This window comes from Ochlerotatus camptorhynchus, unplaced genomic scaffold (genome assembly GCF_037179485.1).
Source record: "Ochlerotatus camptorhynchus isolate MF236.1 unplaced genomic scaffold, CSIRO-AGI_Acam_v1.1 ptg000639l, whole genome shotgun sequence".
Classification (NCBI taxonomy): Eukaryota; Metazoa; Arthropoda; class Insecta; order Diptera; family Culicidae; genus Ochlerotatus; species Ochlerotatus camptorhynchus.
In genome coordinates this window covers 3,454,445-3,474,937 of record NW_027041118.1, presented here as the reverse complement: position 1 = coordinate 3,474,937, position 20,493 = coordinate 3,454,445, and the positions used below count along the sequence as shown (strand labels likewise).

The 20,493-nt window shown below is 37.3% G+C and overlaps 1 non-coding gene across 1 annotated transcript; it reads left to right on the top strand.

Moving 5' to 3' along the window:
• Window positions 1-14,717: 14,717 nt before the first annotated feature.
• On the top strand, window positions 14,718-14,881 carry LOC135714392 (U1 spliceosomal RNA). Its single transcript, XR_010518819.1, has one exon. It is a non-coding gene; the product is annotated as a U1 spliceosomal RNA (small nuclear RNA).
• Window positions 14,882-20,493: the final 5,612 nt, after the last annotated feature.

The following is a 20,493-nucleotide window of genomic DNA, read 5'->3' as shown; positions in this document are numbered from 1 at the left end:
TGGGTCGAGACTTCATTCGTCTGATGTCTCGCCTCATGTCCAATCACTTTTCGTTAAACGCTCACTTGTTTCGTGTTGGGCTGGGAGACAGCAATCTCTGTGAATGTGGGCAAGGTTACCAAGACGCCGATCACATCCTTTGGTCTTGTGCTGAGCATCGTGGAGTCAGATCTGAGCTGTGCGATTCCCTTCGGGCTCGAGGTAGACAACCTAATGTTCCAGTTCGGGATATTTTGGCTAGACGTGACCTGGAGTTTATGAAACTCATATATGTTTACTTTAAGAATACTAACTTTAGATTGTAAGTTTGATTAACCTTGTGTTTAGTTTGTGTATTGTGCGGGTAGTTTTTTTTTAATGTTTGTTTTCAAGATGAATAGAAATAAGTTCATGTTTTAGGATTAATTAAATATTTGTATAATAAATCATATTTCAAACCTCCTTCTCCCTTTCCCCACCCAAAAAATTGTAAATCTCCACTAACCTCGAGACGACCGCGAGTAATCGGTTCAATTCCTTTAACTCTAGATTTAAGACAATAATCATGTATAATGAAAATGATAACTCGGCTCTGTAAAGTTTATTCGATTGAGCCTGTACAAATAAATTAATATAAAAAAAAAAAAAAAAAAAACAGTTTTGAACCATTCTGTCGATTTGAATGAATAGAGAAGCAAGCAGCAGATACATGTTAACAAACAAACACGTTATATGTATGCGTGTCGCTGGAAACTTAGTTTTGCCCAGATGTTTAGGAAAAGTCGTAGAAAAGGTTCAAGGCCTTTCCTGATGTTTAGAGAATGTTATGGATGGTCGAACTGAGGATTTTGGATATTATGGAACTTGGTAAAATTGTCAGCAAGTGAGAACCATCCATTCTAAATTCAATATATTTCAATCACCAATCTCTGCCACTATCCTCATCTAGCACCTCGAATCACATCTCCTTTTATGCTGCATGATCGTTGATCATCATATGCAGTATCTACCAGCACCTCAACCAGACGGAAGTCATTATCCCGTATATGCTGTGAACCCAGTTGGATTACATTCACATCACGCCAGCTACTCTCGGCTCTCGTTATTCTCCAACATCTCGTACCCTTGTACATAAATGAAACAAATTCCCTTCGAGAATACTAAATCGACCAGATGATAATTTACATGTACATAGGCACATACTTGCCGGAGGGGAGCCCTGATTCAACATGAATACCATAATGGTTGGTCGAGGGCTCATTCAAAGCTGTAAGAGAAAAACACTCAAGAAAGTTTAACCAAAACTCAGTCAGCAAGCGCAACCACCTTGAGTCGACGACGACGACGTTGAGAGAATATTTCAGGTGTGTGAGGCGCGAGACTATTATTATTGTTATTCAACTTTTGAATCCAAAGCCGGGCAATTACGGGGCTCTGACGTGTCTACACTTCGACTTCACATGCAATGCTTCATACATGCCATACAACAAGCTCGCTTTTAAAAGAAAAGCCCTCATTTTTCTAGTTCAACATTGAAACGTGTTCCACTCTATTGATTTTCCGCACCGTCCGTCGTCGCTGGATCGGCAGGTTGAAAACTGAACTAGCTTCACTCAGGTAATAAAACTTCGTTAAAACGAATAAAATACACAGTCGTAGTTTTCGAGTTCCAAGCCATCATAATAATAGTATGAACGGAGGGTGAGGGAAAGGGCCATCGGTGGAATGGGTAATCCACATTCGGTTTGGGGTAGGATGAAAGTACGACGGGCAGCTCAATTTATTCCATGTATTATATTTCAGAATATTCATGGACTCATACATATTAATGGCCTGAAACAAGCACGCTTGAATTTTTTTTTTCCGTTCCTTGTGTCGCTATGACCACCGACTAGTAAATATTGCTGTCGTAAGCACGTTGTTGTCTGACGTCGACGTTGAGTTCAGAGAAGGTGAGCAAAGTGTGAATCGTAGAGAATATTGCTTTTGTACTCTGGGATTTTGTTTGTTTGCTTCGTGGTGAGCGCGATCGATGAGCAACATACTCAAGCCCAGCCTAAGACGGGGATTCTTGTCTTGGGGAGGATCCGTTCGGTGACGTATTTTATTCGTACTATCGTAATCTTACTGCGCAGAATTTGGTCGAGTCATCGAGAATTTGAGTCATCCCTTTGCCAGGATCTTCTTGTGGCTGCGGGGGGATTTTCGCTGTCTGTTTGGTTTTGCTAAACTAGTCAACGGCTGTATTTCACTGTGACGATAAGCAGGAATTTTTTTCATCGGTATTATATCATAAGTGATTGTGTTGTTCGAGGCAAGGGGGCAGGTGCAGCGGAAAGTTTGCATCATAATGGAAATTTAATGTTTTTCAAGATCTTGTGCTAAGAAAAAGTTTAAAGATTTCTTAAATTTTAAATATGCCAATGCAATTTTCATAAACCTTGAAAGTGATCTTCAGAGGCATTCTCTGATCCTTGATGATGTGCGAATTGATGGTTTTTATGTAAAGGTTGAACACGAAAAAATCCGGAAACGAAAATCTTGTTGGGGTTTAAAATGTGCTTATTTTTCATAGATCAATGTAACAGCTATACATTAGTAGGTATTATGCTTTTTTTTTATTATAGTCACTTTAACACTCTTGGGTCATTCGTGACTTGTCCGGGGGTGAGATTTGAACTCGTGACTTTAGCGTGAGAGGTATGGATGTTAACCACCACGCCGGGGTCGCCCCTTATTTTGCTTATTGTAAGACAATTGTTTCAGTCTTCCTTCTTACCATAGGCCATTGCTCGAACCTTTCTTCGTACACGGCCCATCATCTTTTGCACGAGCCCTGTGCCCACTTATTTGGCTGCCGAATTCCATTTCCGCTTGAAATCCTTCAGGTCAATTGCAGATCCACCCTTTTTCTTCAGTATGTGCTTCACGCCATTTTCACTGTTCCACTGTTTGATGAAATTTGAGTAGTGGCAGCTAGTGCTGAGATTTTTCATTGCCACTGACAGACTTTCGCGCGATATTGACAAAATTGTTCGTCACATAGTCACTTGCAGACTTGATCCTCAAAAAACCTTCGTCAAAGTCTCATTCATTTTTTCGTCAATGACAAAGATTCACTTGGTAACAAAAATTGTTATATCATACATTCTGTGTCACATTAATGTTATCCAAGCTGTTCAGGACGTAGATGTTTGTTCACATTAACGGCTCCATGTAATTGCGTTGCTCAAGTCATTTAATTTCGTTAAAAATTTAGTAAATATAAAAGTCTACACATGTTCGTCACTGACAGCATTGTCATTGACAATTTACATGGTTTGCCTTGACTATGACTGTTAGCTCAAATGAGTGACCAAAGCAGAATTGTCAATATCACCGTGTATTGTCGAGATTTTGCAGCACTGGTGGCAGCTTGCCAAGCCCGGTCAGAATAGACAACCAACCTCATGCTGCTCCAGAAATGGCAGTAGTCTCTTCCGTAGGCACTCCTCCTGGTAAACTTGCTGGTTCATGGTCTCATAAGTAACGAAAGTTTCGCTTTTCAGCCCACAACTGCAGATTGCTTGCCAGACAAGGACGTTTTTGGGGAATTTCGACTTCTTTTTGATTTTACATTCTTCCGTGACACTCTTCAGATTAACCAAAGTATAAAATTCTTACCCAGGAATTTGATCGAAAACTGCCAGGAGCGGATAGACCGGGATTTTCGTTTCGAGCGTGCAGGATCGAATCGCGACGTGCTTGCTCCGGAGAAGCCATGATGTAAACAAATGAACTTATCCTGACAACCAGTGCCTACTGTGATTCTATACACTCTTAGGTTGATTCAGTGAAATTTTGAAAAAAAAATCAGCCAAAAAAATGCTTTAATGGCAGCATTTATAATGTTTCTGGATTTTATCAAGGCTTTATGTGAAAAAAAAAGTATCCAAAAGTAAGTTCATTTCACTCATCTCGGCACTACAGTGCAGGAACCCAAAATGTACAGCGGGTCAAAGCAGTTTTCATTTACTTGTGTGCAATTCGAATGGAATTTTCCACAGTCTTTCTACTCAAGAGTAAGTTAGTTGTACCCAAAAGTAGGTAATTAAGATTATACTCAACGTTGGGTTCCCATACTTTATTACCGCTATTGAGTGGTTTTGCTCCTCTGTTTTTGACATCATTAGAAGGAGAAAAGGAGACAAACTAGTTAAAAGTGAACTGGGTACTCTTTCTAACCGTGTAAAATGCAGTGCTTTCTGATTTGAACTAATAAGTTCCAACCAGTGCTGCAAAATCTCGACCATACACGTCGATATACTGATAAAAAAGTTGGATGGTGGTGTACAACACAGCTAAAAAAAAGTAGTGTAAATTTCTGAAACATGTCATGCAATATTCCATATATTGTATGCAACTTTCCACCTTTGTTTGCAACATTTCTTGCAAGCTGCTAGTTTACGTGAAAAGGAAGTTTACATGCATGAATGTTTGCATGCATGGATATTTACATCACCAGTAAAATTCAGATTTTTTTAGTGTGAAGACACGACCGTATTGTTGACGTAGGACTACTAAATTTTTGTTCGATTTTCTAGTTTGTTGTTTCGGATACTATTTTGGAATTAAGTGAATTTCATAACTCAACTCTTTTGTAGAAAGTTGTGGTGGCCCTTAACTGTGATGGTTTCTTTATGGCAAGCTTTGCTATAATCACTGGACCTCGTGGTTATTCGCGTTTATACATATCACTTGCGCAGGAAATCAGTTTGGCACGGCATTTGTGACCAGCATACCTTCCAGTAGCATGAAAAAGGTCAAAATTTGCCCAAATCTGTCAAAACATTTGTTTGTTTTGCATTTGCTTAAAGCAGAATACTGAACTTTTCGGGAACATTCACGCCCTGCGAATCCAAACACCTAAAGCAACCAACGATGCAGACAAAACGGTTGCTACGACAACAATGACAAACTCGCTCTGTAACATAGCTCGATCCGAGTGGCAGAAGGATAATGATATATTGCTTGCCTGCTTTGTTGCAATATACACGGATGAGGACAAAGCTTGAGATGAATCGAGAAAAGACATAACAAAAAAATCCCATAAACACACGTGTATCATGTTTGGCTTTACTTCGTGAAGCAGCTTGCCAACAATTTGCTCGTTTCCTTCTACCGCCCCGAGTGAGTTGTGTCGTGAAAAAGAAGGAAGAAGATTATATCATTATCGCTTTGCACTTCTGACATAGCGATATTATTCGGTTCGATGATCGCTTGTCATTTTGTCATTTGAAGATATTTTTGATTCCTTCCCGCATAAACAATAACCATAAGAAGCGCCTAACCACCAATTCGGGATATCATCCCAACTTTATGTGGGATGCTCGCACCATCTATGATATCGTTAGTGTATGGTACCCGTTTATTAGGGTTGTTCACGCCAAAGAACTCACCAACACACTTTTTGTTACATGCCTCATGCATGTAACAAATGAAATTTTGATTGCCTTTCTTTTTGAACATGCCGGTAAAGTACACAGAGTCTGTGTACTTTACCGGCGTGTTCAAAAAGAAATGCAATCAAAATTTCATTTGTTACATGCATGAGGCATGTAACAAAAAGTGTGTTGGTGACAGACTCCTCCCATCATGAGTAGTTTGCTATCAAGTAGCGTCACTGGCTCCTCTCCTTTTGTACTCTCTGTACTTTAAGTCTATACTCTATGTACTCTGTATTATTTAACGGTTCGGACGATTTCGAAGATGTCGCGCAGCAGAAGAATGCAACGATGAGGGTTTCTCAGTTTATGAAAGTGAAACGGAATAAATTTAACCCACCGATAAGACTACAAATAGAACATAATTTATTTCCCTAACAAATTATTTGATTTTTGTATCATTTTGATGTATTTAGTGACAAATTGAATGGGTGAATCATGGGTTACTCTATATAAATTCTATTTTCACTCTTTTCTGAAATGAACTTGGTGGCCCTAAAAAGGGTCGTTTTGTTACATTGGTGATAAGTGTTAACCCCCGAAACCGTACAGAGTGCGTCCCTGTCACTTCAGAGTGTAGACGACATCCATGGCCGTAAAGGTTTTGCGCTTGGCATGTTCAGTGTAGGTGACAGTATCACGGATTTTTCTGGGAACACCTTCAGTACACCTCAGGTTTCTTCGTAGATATAACCGGAAATACACTTGACACCACCACGTCGAGCCAGACGACGGATGGCTGGCTTGGTAATACCCTGGATGTTAACACGCAGAACCTTCCGATGGTGCTTGGCGCCTTTTTTTACAAGAGCTTTGTCTCCCTTGCCACGACCAGTCATTGTTGTTTGATGTTTGTCGTTGAACGCCAAAAGCGTAGTTAGCAACCTGTTATATAGACAAACAGCTCTGCCGGTACCATATTTTCTCGCTTCCCATTGGCTGCATACAGTCATGATGATGCAGCTTTGTCGATATTGGGAAATTCTGCGTGATAACATCCCGAGGTGTGCTGAAGGTGTTCCTAGAAATTATGATCCGTGATGCCGTCACCTGTACTGAACACGCCATGCGCAAACCCCTCACGGCTATGGATGTCGTCTACGCTCTGAAGCGACAGGGACGCACTCTTTATGGTTTCGGAGGTTAAAACTTATCACCAACGTAACATTGGTGGCCCTGAAAGGTTAGAAGTCATTTCAGAAAAAAAAATAGAATAGAATTTATATAGAGTATCCCCTGCTTCCAAGTTTGGTTACAGGATTGCAACTCTGGAGAGCTGGGGGAGAGGTAGCTCATCGATTCTTCCGGTTCGCCTCCTAGCATCGTGCTATAAGGTACCAGGCGATAACCAGGGTAGTTGATCGATAGCTCGATGACGTCATTTCGTTAGCGTCTACAATGGGAAATTCTCATAGCAGGCGTTGACGATGGGACGTTGTCGAAATGTTGAATAGCAACTATCGTGGTAACTCACCGATTACCTGTCGATCTGCCAAATTTGGAAAGACGTCTGCATTGAATTGTCTCATATAATAATATTCCGCCCACTATATGATAAGAAATTGCGAGTAGCTGAGTGGAATGGAGATAAGTTAAGCATTGGGTACAGGACCAAGTCTCCCCTGGGTGGTGCCAAAAGATGAGCGCAATAGAATCATCAAGTTGCCATAAGGCATGGAATGAGACTATTGCATGGCTGGGTAGTCAAAGTCTTCCATTCGTTAGTAATTTCAGGTGGATTAGAACAGGTTTAGGTGGGCGTTGGCCAGATTTGGATTTTTCAGATGTAATCCTGGATAGGACCCTGTCATTGAACGTCGCGTGAAAGTGGAACTTAATGAAGGCCTAAGTACTTTTTCGTAGTTTTTAGTTTTCGGATTTGAAAGATCGTTGGTTACAGTGGCCTGCTTACTCAGCATAAAAACGCGGTCCCAGGTCCTTACATATCAAAGAGATTTATGGTAAAATCGCTTGTGTATCGTGTATTTTGCGAAACTCGTTGTTGTCGTTGGTTCCGGGTTTGAATGGATACACAAATTTGATCAACGGTATTAAGTGATATGAGGGGCTCGGTGGCCTTAGAGCAACCGTTTTTGTTTACTGAGCAGAACATCATGAGTATAATCTCAGGCCCATCCACATTCAAGATTCGTCAATCGTTTTATTTGTTAATATGACTACATGATAATAACAGTAACTCGGTGATTAAAAAGGTGCTCGTCTGCCTAGTGGCAAACGTTTTTGCTTACTGAGCAGTCCCGTGGGTTTAGTCCCAAGCTCCTTCGCGTTATATGATCGTTAGGACATCAATTCAGCTTATCGTTTACCAAAACGAACCCTGCTGCAAAACCAACCCTCTTATCCAACATCCCAGTGATTCCTCGTGGAAGTGCAGAGGTGTTCTCGGCTTCCATCAATGCGAGTGTCATGTCAACACAATCCTTCCCCTTCCTTTCTTGACCTGTGTTCGGGCGCGGCCGGCGCTGGTATTGCCTAATTTAAGATCACCAGTTTTTACACATTGAGGATGATTGCTAGTCCCAAGCATCGTCTAATGGTTCTCTGTGTAATTACAGCTGATCTGGCAGTAATAGAGTAGCAACCGTGGGCGGTCAATCAAGCTCAAGCAAGCTCAAGCAAGCAAGGATTACAACTCTGGAGAGCTGTGGCGCCCGTGGTGTAGTGGTAAGCGTAATTACTTGGGTTCAATCCCAGTCGGCGCCACTGGGATTTTCTGAGGCATAACATCTCTGATCACGCCTTCCTTCGGAAGGGAAGTAAAGCCGTTGGTCCCCGGTTCATAAGTTGATGGGTCGATAGGTAGGGTTCAGGTGTGGGTAGCATTGGTGCTCAGCACGGAAAACAAATCCAAGGAAAGAAACGGAGAGCATTTTGTGTGGTCGTTGGGGGCGTGTGGTTCTGAATTGGCAGCAAAATGTTCCGCAATTGCATCCTCCCTATTCGTACACGCCCGAAGATCGGAGGCGAATGTCACTTTGACTTGTTTCATCTAGGAACCATTATCTGATGACTGTGTTGGGGAAGCAGCATATGCATGTACGTAATTGGTGGATTTGTTAGTTATTTTGAAGCTCTTGGACAATGCTTGAAATTTACCAATTTTTCAATAGTTTCAATTTGAAAATCAACAATCAAAAGCATTGTTATCGATGCGTAGAAATGTTTCTAATCGATTGATGATAAAAAATTTAACTTGGTCCAGGGGCAGCTAAGTTACTAACGTTCAAAAGCTTTCATTATTTCATCTGTCGGTTGTTATAAAGTGTGCCCCCATCTTCCCGAAAGACGTAGTCCTACGACAAAAAATCTTTCGTCACTCATTCAAACCGAGGGGTGCGACACATCTAAATCTCGATTTTAAATGGTCGAAAAATCTCACACTAGCACATCAATCTACGATAAATCTTTTTCATCTCTTGCATCTAAACCCATCTACTCGCATCGCTTTCCACCTTTTGCAGGAAATCTTAAAAAACATAATCAATCGTGCTTCTATCTATTAAGCGTGAGTTCATCTCACAACAGCAAAGCAAAAAAAAAATCCTGCATCATAGATAGAGTCGCTCCCCTCGATTCAAACTAGAAATACTCAGAGGGAGAGATAGGCGGAGAAAACAAAGTACAATTCGGCAGCAGGGATTTGTACCTTAATTATCTTGCAACCCTTGCTAGAAGCTAGCATTTCGCATGGCTTTTATTTTTGAACCGATTTACGTGCAAAATAATAATTGATTGCATCGCAATATTTTGCACATTTCTTGGTGCCATTAATTAACCAACTAAGGTCAATTAATCAAAAGAGTTATAATATTGTTCTTGATTCGTAAAACTAGTTGAATTTGAGAAGCGCACGAAACATAAAGGAGAATGAATATCTGTTCGATTGCAATACTCCTCAATTAAATCTAGTAAGAATAAGAAATCCTCGGAAAAATTCTAATGGGAATGTTCGATTGGCTCAGATTTTGACAATTCATTTGGTTTAAAACATTCTCTCCGCCCATCTCTTCCTCTGAGTATTTCTAATTCAAACTGACAACAATTTTCAAGGATTCAATTGTCAATTGCCAGTGACAATGTAGTCAGTAACAAACATGTGCACTTTTTGATATCAGCAATGTTTGTATCGAAAGTTTATGAATTAAGCAAAATAAATTCATGGAGCCGTTAAAGTCCTTAGAGATGAACTAGCCTAAGGCTAAAAATCTCTTAAATAAAGAATTAAAAAAAAAAAAAAAAATCATGGAGCCGTTAAAGTGCAAACGCATCTATATCCATAACTTCCAGGATAACAAGAATGTGAATCTTTGCCATTGACGAAAAAATTAATGAGTTTTCGAATAAGCCCAAGCAATACATACATTCTATAAGAGTTTATATAGCATTTTTTTATGGCTGGTTTTGGCTGTGAAGAAGTTTACTCAACCTAATTACATTTTTTTTATAATGCGTTTATTTTTCCAGACTCATTTGCTGTAGCTTTGCGCAGCCGATATTAATTGTTTGTATCACAAAATTACTTCAAAATAACGTTAGTAAAGCGAGGGCCGATTACTCGAGGCTTTCTCGGGGTTAGGGGGTAACAAATTGTAACAAATGGATGACACGATATGGATTGAGAACACAAGGTTGGCATGAGAGCAATGTGATGAAAAAGACAAACATGGGGCTACACCGATGGGCAGCTAATAACATCAAAGCAAAAAATAAATTTTAATAGGGGACGACCCCGGCGTAGTGGTAAGCATCCATACCTCTCACGCCAAAGTCACGAGTTTAAATCTCACCCCGGACAAGTCACATACGGGAGTGTAGAGAGTAAATTTAATCATTACCCGAGCAAAGTAAATTAACATCCTGATATCATCTTGAAAACAAGTCTTGTTATTCCAGATATAATTTTGTTTTCCGTTGTTATCGCATAACTAATTTAGTTATCAACCTCGACTGATTTTGTTATCAGTTGATATCATGAAAGAATATGAAATGATGCAAGGTTACTTCCAAACCTTAAATATTATCCACATGGTGGGAAAAACAAACACTGCCAATTTTATTTCAGATATCAGCGTAATTAATACCCAATCGATAAAATAATTTGGAATTTTGTTGAAAAAATTTGCATGGATCACAGAATTTGTTATCAAGATGTTTTCAATGATAACTAAATCAGTTATTTTTGTGATATTCCAGATGAATTCTTTTGTTGTAATTTTTGTTATGTTGGCTGTTTATTCAACCAAAAAGATAACATGTTCTGTTATCAAATCTTGTCAACCGGTTATCAGTTTTTTATAATCCTTTGCTCGGGTATGTTCTACTATCAAAGTTATCCGCAATATCAAAGATACCCCGTTTTACGTTAAAACAAATCCAAAATACGGGATTTGATAATTTTCCAAGAGAGAAGGTTTTCTAAATTTTAAAAATTAACTTCAAATTATTGCACACAATTTTTAAGTTTGCCATCAAACAGTTTCCTGATAGTAAATACGATGTTTCGTAGTACAGTGTTATAAATTGTTCTTTAATAAGAGGCATAAATTTTATACACGCAAATGCAAAATTGATTTATGTTTTCTTTGACATGAGAATTATATATTATCATTAATATTATTAAATTATTTATTAATATAATTTCATTGGTACGCATTACAGCTAGAGGAGGGGGTATATATAAATGTGATATAATTGGTTGCATGGGGGAGGGAGGAATATAAAATCGCTGTTTATTGCTTAACGTAATTTGTGGACAGACCCATATACTAAGAAGAATAATTCTTGGAAACTAGAATTTAGATATATTCTAGTTTTCAAGACTCTTGGATACAGAATATTTCTCTAGTTTTTTTTGCATGACCAAAATTTTAAGATTAAGGGATTGCAAAAAAACAATACGGGCTATGGATGTTTTAAATGAAACCCCGAAGAGTCTAAGACTAAACAAAATTTAAGATTCGAGATCTGGAAAAACATTCAGATCTCTTACCGTAAAATGTTTGCAAGACCCTGGACCATTATACATTGTTATTCCTCAAGTTCTTTGAATGTTTTTGGACATCCTATCATGCTGTTGACTCTTACCATAACTTTTGAGTTGAACTGATCGCATTTAGTCTTGTTGGGGTCTCTTATACTTTCAACGACTCATGGATTAACTTCATAAGAAAATATCATACTTCCAATGCCAATTCTTGATTTTGTCAGAAATCGTAGCACTACATAATGTTAAGTCAAGAACTACTTGTCTAATTGCATTTATAAAAGTTGGATCATCCCCTTTACTATATATATCTAGGCACTCACCTCTGCTGTTCATGCATGTGCAATGTATGATGTGCATTTTCCTCACACCCAACTATGAACGCTTTGTAATGTCTCTTGCAGTAAGAAACCACATTTGGTGCATCTCCCATGTCACCAGGAAAGTCTGCTGAGGCAACGTATACATCCGTTTTACTATGACCAGTTGAAACCTCCTTCATGGACTCTTTTAATAAATTCTGTAATCAAAAAAAAAATTAGCTTTTTCGTTTACCAGAATGGCAGCTCCTGGAGCTGCCCTTGATCGTAAATTAACTTACATGATTTTGTAGGCATTCCTAGTATTCTACTTTGATTTGCCCATGGATCCTGAATTAGAGCTACATCCCGTTTGCTTTCTGGCAATCGTTTGTAAAGTACAACCATAGAGGTCCCAAAGAAACGAGCTCAAGTTTTTGGCTAAGCTCTGGTACTATCTTCGGTCCCAAGCTAATCGATTCACCCCTCGAAACATAGGAAAATTCACTAACCCCTAATTTTATCTGTCAAACTTTCATAGCGAATCAACATACAAACATAGTGTAGTACTGGAATTTATACTATAATGGGGTACGTTAGTCGATTTGTCAAGTAGTGAGCCAATTTAAAATCGTTAGTTACGTAGGGTAGACGTACCAGTTATGGCTATAAGATCCCATTATGGTGTGTTCCAATTATAGTCTATGGAATTCCATAGGCCATAATTGGAACATACCATAATGGGAACGTATAGCCATAACTGGTACGTCTACCCTATTGATTGTTGGTACCACTGTTGCTCCCTGTGCATGATGCAGATTCACATGTGATTGTTTTGATTTTAATTTTGTTGATTTGATTGCTGCGTTTATGAGCGTCTATTAGCCTGTAGATTTATACCTCGATGCTGATCCTTTTATTTATCATTTGATCATCATTTATTTCCTCGCTGACTGTGTTTGTAGCATGTCCAGAATCTAGTTTTGTCCCATGTCCGTGGCACCACTGGATCCTGAAATTTTATCTGATTGACCTACGATCGCCTGTTTCCTCGTGGGTCTTATCAGCTTCATGGTCACTCCTGTGTTCAGGTCTCCCACGACGTTCGTTATGTCAATCATATGATTCAGTTTTTTTTTGCTATATTTCTCTTCTGGAATAGTCTGCAATTGAGCAATTCTCTACAGGTCGACGAATTTTTTAGTTTTTTTTTAATTTGTCGGCTCCGATTTTGATGAAAATTTGCACAGTTGTTCTTCTTTAGTAAAGATGCCAATTTGTGTTATCAGTTCTTCAAATTGAATCACGACTACTTTTCTAACAGGGCCTGTGTAAAAATAGTACTAATGAGTTTAAAAATATATATTGCTGAAACGGCAATATATATTTTTAAACTCATTAGTACTATTTTTATACAGGCCCTTTTCAAAAAGTAGTCATGATTCAATTTGAAGAACTGATAAAACAAATTGGCATCTTTACTAACAAGGAACAACTGTGCAAAGTTTCAGCGTAATTGGAAATGATCGGTCAGGATCGATTTGCGAACCTTCGTGGAATGCCTCAATTGAATTTATAATATTTTTATTATTTCTACCGTGGATTGAATTGTATTTTATTCGGCTACTTTGGTGTAAACTGTGCAATATTTACATCAATGCTAATAAACATCTTTATTTAACCCCACACGGATCAATATATTGACGCGAAGGGGAATTCTTGACAATAATACTTATGATGAAAATACAGAAATATTGTGAACATCGATGTTTTGACGTCAATAGACGATAATTTTCAATAAAAGCATTCGTATCTTGAATCATTCATGGTGTAGATAAATGTTATTTTACGAACTCCTTTTAATATTTCAAAGCTATTTCCTACCGACAATCGTTCCATTTCATCCCATCTGTAATATGATGATATTATTATCATGTGTTGAGCATTCACAGCTCTTGCACTCACTTCGAATAGCAATAAACGAGAGACCAACGAGAGACGTACTGGATCGACAGTTCATTTCGATGCTTCGCTTTGGTGTTAGTGATGTCCGATTACTACTCGATTAATCGAGCTAATCGATTATCTCTTAAAATAATCGATTTATTTTTATTTGCTTCGATTATAGCACGATTATTCAAATTTTTATTGGAAGTAGGAGTTGAATTTATTTTAGTGTATATAAAACTTACCACCAAGCCAACAGAGCATCGATTAAACTATGTTCCATCCCAACTTGAAGTTCAGAACATTATATTCTCTAAAGCAGGCCAGATAATAACAAAGCTGAGAAAGCGTTTATCTGTTGGAGAAGATGTTTGGTTCGAGTACATGTTTTTTTTTCTTCAGGCAATGAGATTGCAGTCCTAAGTCAAAATCAATTCGTCGTAAAGAAGCAAGTTGTCTTTTCTCCCACTATACTTTTAATTAAAAATGTATAAGCATAAGGAGCAAAAATGTATTTCATTGAATTGTTATATCTCGAAACAAAAATTTACACATGATCCAAGGATGAATAATCAATATCTAGTTAAATCACTTTCTTAAAGACGCTGGTTTTCTTTGTTATCAGAGAGTATTAAAATTAATCGATTATTTCGATTAACCGATTATTTCATGTCGATTACTATCGATAAAAAAAAGTAATCGATTAGTAAATAATCGATTAGTTGGGAAAATCGGACATCACAATTAGGAGTAACAGTGAGAGTGACAAGTGAACTGAGAAGCTTCAAAACTTTCTGTGTGATCCGCGGTTGCCATGGTTTTTCCCTCTTTTTGCTATGCGAGCTCATCCTCTCCCGTCCTGCCGGATCTACCCGGCCCGGCGGGTAGTGAGTGGCTATCGTCCATGGTGGGTAGCATTTCGCGGCGTCCATATTCGCACAGCATCCATCACTAGCGCGACCTTCTCGTCCGAGGTGTAGTGGCTGCCCGAGACACCACCAAAGCATACTTACCTGGCATAGGGGTTACCGTGATCATGAAGGCGGTTCCCCCAGGGTGAGGCCCTCCCATTGCACTTCGGTTGGGTTGACCCCTGCGATTATCCCTCATGTGGATAACTCGTATGCGCAATTTTTGATAGCCGGGACGTGCGTTCGCGCACATCCCGATCCTAATCTTGCAGAAACTAATCATAAGATGGAAGAAGATATTCTCCATCATAGCTTGCCTTATTTGCATAGCTTGTTGAAACGAAGAGGTTGCCGCTTATTATTGTCACACACAGGGGTTGAAACAGTTGACGTTTATTACTACACTCGCTTCGTTGTCGTGCGCGACAGTCTGTTTGTATTCGTACACTCATGCTCTACCGTCGTCTCTCTCACACAACACAACCGGTAGAATGACATTCGAGCAAAAAGGAAATTATCAAATAACTTTCATATGACATGTGTGATTTCGTTCTAATTCCTCAATTTGGTGTAAATTAAACCATTTCTGATCAGAAATGTTATTACTAGGACATCATTGCTTGCTATTTTCATAATTCACACAAGCACAACATCAGCAGCTCTAATTACGAGAAAAACTAAAACACATACATTCGTGAAGTTCTTCGGCTACAGTGTCGTATGACAGAGCCTGTCATATGAGATTTTAGTTTGGTACTGTACTATGATAGCTTATTTTGCAAGAGTCGGAGGCAAAGGCAGTCGATTATAACAAAAAATGTGTCGACTACCGTGACCACTTACAAGACTGGTCACACACATATGAACCACCATGTCTCTGGGCTCTTTATGTATCTGCTGTCGGAAACTGTACAGACACTGATGCAGGCAAAGAAGCATAGGGATTTAGTCAGTTCACTGTTTAATTATGGAATAACCTAAATATTCGGCTGATTGTTCGATGTCACTGAGTTTTTCTAGTGTTATTATTATGTTGGTTCCATTGATAATAAATCACCCTTAAGAATTAAATCATAACGTTACTAAAGTATATGTCTTATCACTTGTTTACATCTTTTACTTGTAGTTTGAGGCCTATCTAAAGCTCGATCTAAAGTTTCCGTTGTGTTTTAACATGATTTTTTTTCTTCGATTTGCATAAAACTTTGCATAGTTGGACAATCATTCAGATTTTTACAAAAATTCGACCATTTTGGGTTTTGTCATTTTTTTCAAACTGGTGTCTTTGTAATATTTCAATAAATTGTAGCACAAAATTGCCACTTCTGATCGAAATGACGTCTTAGTCAAAGTTGTAGAGGAAAATAAAGTCTTTATGGGAAAAATTTACAAGGTATTTTTTATTTTGTAATTTTCTAATCTAATCGCATCTTATCTTATACAAATGCAGCCAGTACGAGAAAGCACCCTGGAAAATGATTAGGTAAGATAACGCCTAATCATTTTTCTTGTCAACATTAATGTTTGCATCATATCTGAGATAAGACACAAACATCAAAACGGTGAATTTACAGGGGTGGAAGGATGCGTGGACATACCGTACCAAGCGCTCCAAGTTATGTAAGAGTGAATTTAACAATCATATGTAAAGTAATGAATGGTTTATATAGTATAATTGACTGATCTCACCAAAAGCCTACAATGTTCTCAAAACTCCTGATGATAACTTTTCAATCAATTAACATTACTTTATCACTTTGAAATTAATTTAATTACTCTCGATTACCAAAATTACTACGATTACTAGAATAATTTTAGGGAAAACTTTGGAATTACTCCATTACACTAGTTTGCAATTAAAAGTAAAAAATAATCTTGAATCTTTGATTAAAGGACCAATGATTTGAAAATCGTGTAGTCAAAAAAATCTCAGTAGGATAGTTTTCGAGATAGGGTTACGGTATGTAATGTGGGTCTAGTCCTTTCATTCGGCCTATCACGCAAATAAATAATTAATTAGGGAATATTACACAAAAAATAAGGAAAATATTGATCACTGATGGTTGATAAATGTGTACCACACACAAATCAATTTATATCACAACATTTCAATACATTTTCAGCTCTCGTAAGTAATAAAACTGGTTGAGAATATCACAATGTTCGGAGTTTTTAGCCGCCATGACTTATAAGGTTAAGATGGGAAGGTTGACTGACGATCATCAAATGGCCTGATTATGGCATTTATTGATTGGAATTACCTGATAATACACACTAGACGTAAAACTTACAGTTGCTGTTTGAATATTTTATGTTTATTTTAATTGTTTAACAACGTTTTCACAAGTAAAACATGGACCCAACTTTAGGGACACATTTCTTTTCTATGTTCCTAACTATGGCCCATGAAATTCATTTGACAGCATATAGCAATAAGAGTAACGTCAACAATGTTGTTTTGCATTTGGATGATAAGGAACGAACAGGAAGGGAGATTTTTTCTGCCAAACCTGTATAATGAACATCACAATGTTCTGATTTAGATATTCTGCGGTCAAAAGACGATAAGCGAAATTTTTAATTTTTAATTTTTAAATTGAGTGATTTAATGTAGTTTTCGTAAAATTTTCTCTAAGAAATGTTTTGAGGAATGAAGAGCATTAAGTTAACAGTGATAGTGATAAAAAAAAATACATCAGAAAACGTTACCAAGAGCGTTTTTTTGAGGATCAAACAAGATAGGACGAAGTTGCATCCATAAATAGACCCAATTTGGGGACAATAGACCGATATTACATACATTTCCCTCGTGAGTTATTGTCTTAAAAAAAGTAAGTTTTTCAACTTTTCGTGGTTTCTGATAGCAAACGACATGATAAGCATATCTAAGCATACCATTTAGCAGTAGAATATCGTTTGCAGGTAAATTCATTGATGAGTTATGATTAAAAACGTAATCGATGGCTGCATATTAGACCGAGGTTAGGGACGTATACCCTACATCTTAAAAATGAAAATATACTTTAAAAAAGTTTATTTACTAAAATACAAATATCGCCGGTTGTAATAAGATTAAATCAAATAGCACCATTTAGCACCAAATTAAAGGCAAGAAATTCTTTTGATCAACCCATTATAAAATAATAGTGGTATTAGTGGTATTGATGTAAATTAATAGTTTGTTTATTTATTTTTAATATTTTGCATTTTTCCCAGAAAAAAATAATTTCTGCTATGTTTTAAGCAGTGTAAATAAAAATGTTTGTAGTGGTTGTACCACTAGTCTCACTGAAAAATAGTATGGAAACAATCGAAAGCAAATTTTATCATTTTTAATTTAGCATTAAAATAATTAATATAACTTTATAACCATCGGAGATAATTGTATTTTAGTAAACACATTTTTTTTTTAAATAGAATTTCATTGTTTAACTATATCTCGAAAACTACCCTACTTAGATTTTTGTGACTACATTTTTGGATTCAACGCATGATTTTACATGGGAAATGACCATCAGCGTACAAAGTTCTAATATGCTGTAAACTAGTGTTATTCAATGATTAACAATATTTCCAACGATGGAATTGTTAGAGAAATACGACGACTTCCAAGCTTGATTGATAAAAATGAGCTGCACATCAAAAAAACAAAACTGGAGTCATGTTAAACTCATATTTCAAACTGAGTTAAAAAAAAATCAATGAAAAATTGGAATTTGAAAGCTTTACTGTAAATACTGTATTTCAATACAGCGAGACTCGTCTGTTGCTTTTGTTTTGATTTGGATTTGTTCATTTACGAAGCCTTATTGCAGATATCAAAACGAAGCATCTTTCGTAGCAACGGTAATATGAAAAAGTCGATATGATTTGGTTGCATCGAGGGTTTTGTTCAGATTTTCATTTTTTTTTTTAATTCAAATTCAATTTCCACTAATTCAATAATAAAGTATACCTCAAACCACTAAAATCATAACATTTACATAGAATAATACACAATATGTTTATTCCAGAGTACAAATATTTATGAAATTACTCGAACTACTGTTTAGCAATCTTTAAAAATACCAAATTATTTTCCAAACAGTAGGAATTACTGAAATTACCCATAAATTACCCAGAACTATTTTCATTACATTAAATTTACTGAGTAATTTAAAATTCACTAATTATTTCGAGATAGGTAGAAACCCCTCGCTCACGTCGCTCAGTGAACGAGACCACTGTTATTTGCTTCCTCACTTTTCGTATGATTTTTTCCACAACAACATTAGAAGGCGTGAAACGAGGGGTAATTAACTTCATAAATCAGCTGAATTGTAAATACATACTTCGGAAAAGTCACAACAAATACGTAAATGCGTACACGCTGAAACTAAAATACCCTAATAAAAATACTCAAAAATACTTTGTACACGAAAAATACATTTCATAATGAATTTCATACACTTTAATGTCAAAAAAAAACAAAACTTAAAAATATATAAATACGGAAAAAAAAATACAAAATACAGTTTTTTTCAAGTCGGGTAGATAAAACGAAAGTACTCAAGTTGATAGTCCCTCGGCGCGAAGCCGCAAATCTGCTGTCAAACAAAATGCTGCTGCTTTTGGCTTTTATCGTCAAGCTATTCTCTCAAGCGTTTTGACGTAAGACTACGTCTGTGATTTCTATATGGGGGTACACTTTGTGGAACATGTAACAAAATTATGAAAGATTTTCAACGTTAATAACTCAGCTTCCCCTGAACCAATTTCAATCATTTTAACACCAATCGATCAGAAATATTTCTACGCATCTGTGAAATTTAAGACCTTATCATTTTTCAAAATGTCATGTGCAACTGTTGCTATGATAATTAAAACCACCACCGACTGCCTGCGAACAGCGATTTCCATTACACAGATTTCAAAGTTGAATTCCATCCGACCGCACCAAACGGTGTTTATTCGTGCTCTTCGTGAGTCGATGTGGGCCATCTATGTCAATTTCGTCGTACTAAAGAGTATTATCAGAGAGAACCCCGCTCGAATTCCTATTCCCGCGCAAAACACAAGCTCGTACTGCAGTTATCAAATAAGATTTATTATATAAGACCACGTAGTCCTGCGTTACCACCAGGCATGGAAAATCATTTGCATTCATTTACATTCATTTGCCTCTAACTTTTTTCTTGAACAGCATTCTGCAAATTGATGTATAAAGCTTTTGTAGGTTTTGTTATTAGCTACAACTTTTGTTAACAAAAGTCAAATTCGTATCTCTTATGCACGACGAACCAGAGCGAACAGAAGCCACTACTGTTTTACAGTGAATGTATTTTACATTCACTGAAAAACAGTTACAAGTTCTGCCACTCTAGTTCGTGATGCATAAGAGATACAGATTTTAATTTTGAACAAAAGTTGTAGTTTATAACAAAACCTACAAAAGCTCTATACATAATTTTGCGGAATGCTGTTAATGAAAAAAGTTAGAGGCAAATGAATGTAAATGAATGCATGAAATGAATGCAAATGATTTTCCATGCCTGGTCACCTCTGGCCTCTGCTTACAACCCCATAGGGCTGTCCCTTGAAGTTTTTAATGTGTCCGGATTTTTTCGTGTTCAACATTAATGTACATCACTGGTCATCTCACACGACGTAACTTTTGTTGTCACCTCATTAGTGACAGAGAGTCACATGACTCGCACATTACCAGGGACAGTCACTGCTTCTGAGATTTACCCGGTTAAAAAAATATTAAGCTTTCCGTAATCTTCAATTTTTGGTTTTCCCCATGTGGAAATATGATTTCGCTTTCTGTTATCTTGAATTTTTGGTTTTCCCCATGTGGAATTATGCCTTGGCTTTTTTAATCTTCAATT